Here is a 2500-nt window from a genome sequence, read left to right as displayed (position 1 = left end):
CACGTTTCGCAGATCTCCCCGCATGTCCCGCCCCTATATGTAATACTTACTTACTTACTTACTTTCTTTCTTGCTTGCTTGCTTGCTTGCAATGGTTGGGAGTGCCCGGCATGCCCCGCTGCAGAGACCAAGGGCGCAATGACTTGGCACCGCGGATGCCGGGACTCCGGCACTTCCCGTGGCACTGATGGTTGGTTCCAAAGACAAAAGGCCGTGCAAGGCCACCGCACCGCGGATGATTTTGCTCGTGCTGGCGCCGTTGTGTGGCCAAAGAACATGCGCGAATGCTCGTGTCGGAAGGGTTGGTGTCCTGGCCCCGCGGGTGTCACGAATGCTCGGTTGCGAAGACCATGGGACCAGAGCCATGGCACGTCGGATGATGGCTCCAGCTGGCGCCCCGGCACTTTCTGTGGCATTGATGCTCGGTTTCAAAGACAAACGTGCGCAGTGCCAGGGGACCGCGGATGACTGCTCGTGCTGGCCCCGTTGGGCGGCATTGATGGTCGGTTGCAAAGAAAATGCGCGATTGCTCGTGTCGGGGCCCGGCAAGCCAAGGCCAAGCGAGCCATGGCACGTCGGATGATGGCTCCAGCTGGCGCCCCGGCACTTTCTGTGGCATTGATGCTCGGTTTCAAAGACAAACGTGCGCAGGGCCAGGGGACCGCGGATGACTGCTCGTGCTGGCCCCGTTGGGCGGCATTGATGGTCGGTTGCAAAGAAAATGCGCGATTGCTCGTGTCGGGGCCTGGCAAGCCAAGGCCAAGCGAGCCATGGCAACGCGGATGATGGCTCGCTAGTGCTGGCGCCGTGCACAGTGGCCTCGCACACTCGCCCTGCACGCTTCCCTTGCACGCAGCCTTGCACACTAGCCTCGCATGCGAGCCTTGCACCCTAGCCATGCAAACTAGCCTTGCACGGTAGCCATGCACACAAGCCGTGCACATTAGCCATGCGCACAAGCCCCGCACACTAGCCTTGCGCACAACCCTTGCACACAAGCCATGCACTCGAGCAATGCACACAAGCCTTGCACTCAAGCAATGCACACAAGCCCTGGACACTAGCCTTGCACACGGGCCTGGCACACAAGCCTTGGGCACTAGCCTTGCGCACTAGCGTTCCACATGAGCCTTGCACACTAGCCTTGGACACTAGCCTTGCACACAGGCCTTGCACACTAGGCATGCTTGGGCGAGCTGATCCCGCATCAAGTCGACGGGTCTAGGCATTCTTGGGCGCAGATCCCGCATCGTCTCGTCGCGTCTGGGCGCAAACACGTCGCGTCTCGTTGCGTCTTCAGAAGTCGTCGCTAACAGCACCTTTGGTTGCCACTGGTGGTTAGGCTGGTTGGTTGCGCAAACCCTATAGGAGGGTGGCATGCTGGTGGGCGTTTTTGCCCGGATAGGCACTAGAATGTGCAGATTTTGGGCGTTTTTGCCTGGATAGGCTAAGGAATGGGCATGCTTTGGGCGTTTTTGCCCGGATAGGCACCGGAATGCTTGGCCTTGGCTTGTCCTAGCAAGGCATTGCTGGGTTGGGCTCCCTTGGCCTTTTGGGCGCCTTGGACGATGTCTTGCGAAGACCATGGGCACAAGGCCATGGCATATGGTGAGGAAAGGACCACGGTTGCCAAGGTTAGGCACCGGAATGCTTGGCCTTGGCTTGCCAAAGCAGGGCATTGCTGGGTTGGGCTCCCTTGGCCTTCCGGGCGCCTTGGACACTGTCTTGGGAAGACCATGGGCACAAGGCCATGGCATATGGTGGGGAATGGACCACGGTTGCCAAGGCTAGGCATATAGAGAGGAATTGCATTTTTGCCCGGATAGGCACCGGAATGCTTGGCCTTGGCTTGCCATAGCAGGGCATTGCTGGGTTGGGCTCCCTTGGCCTTCCGGGGGCCTTGGACGCTGTCTTGGGAAGACCATGGGCACAAGGCCATGGCATATAGTGAGGAATGGACCACGGTTGGCAAGGCTAGGCATATAGAGAGGAATGGACCACGGTTGCCAAGGTTGCGCAAGTTTTGGGCATTTTTTGCCCGGATATGCCCAAGTATGCCCCGATAGGCCCGTTACGCCCCGGTATGAACGCGTATGCCCGGATAGACTCGGTATGCCTTGGGATACATGCGTATGCCCCGATAGGCTTGGTACGCCCCGATATGCGCACGTGTGCCCCAGTAGGGCTCGGTATGCCCCGGTATGTACGCGTGTGCCCCGATAGGCCCGGTATGCCCCGATATGCACACGTGTGCCCCAATAGGGGTCGGTATGCCCCGGTAGGTACGCGTGTGCCCCGTAATGCACGTTTCGCAGATCTCCCCGCATGTCCCGCCCCTATATGTAATACTTACTTACTTACTTACTTTCTTTCTTGCTTGCTTGCTTGCTTGCAATGGTTGGGAGTGCCCGGCATGCCCCGCTGCAGAGACCAAGGGCGCAATGACTTGGCACCGCGGATGCCGGGACTCCGGCACTTCCCGTGGCACTGATGGTTGGTT

The sequence above is a fragment of the Tasmannia lanceolata genome, unplaced genomic scaffold, assembly GCF_043159265.1.
Source record: "Tasmannia lanceolata isolate RefF3 unplaced genomic scaffold, GAP_Taslan_0.1 ptg000173l, whole genome shotgun sequence".
Classification (NCBI taxonomy): domain Eukaryota; kingdom Viridiplantae; phylum Streptophyta; class Magnoliopsida; order Canellales; family Winteraceae; genus Tasmannia; species Tasmannia lanceolata.
This window is presented reverse-complemented; position numbering follows the sequence as displayed.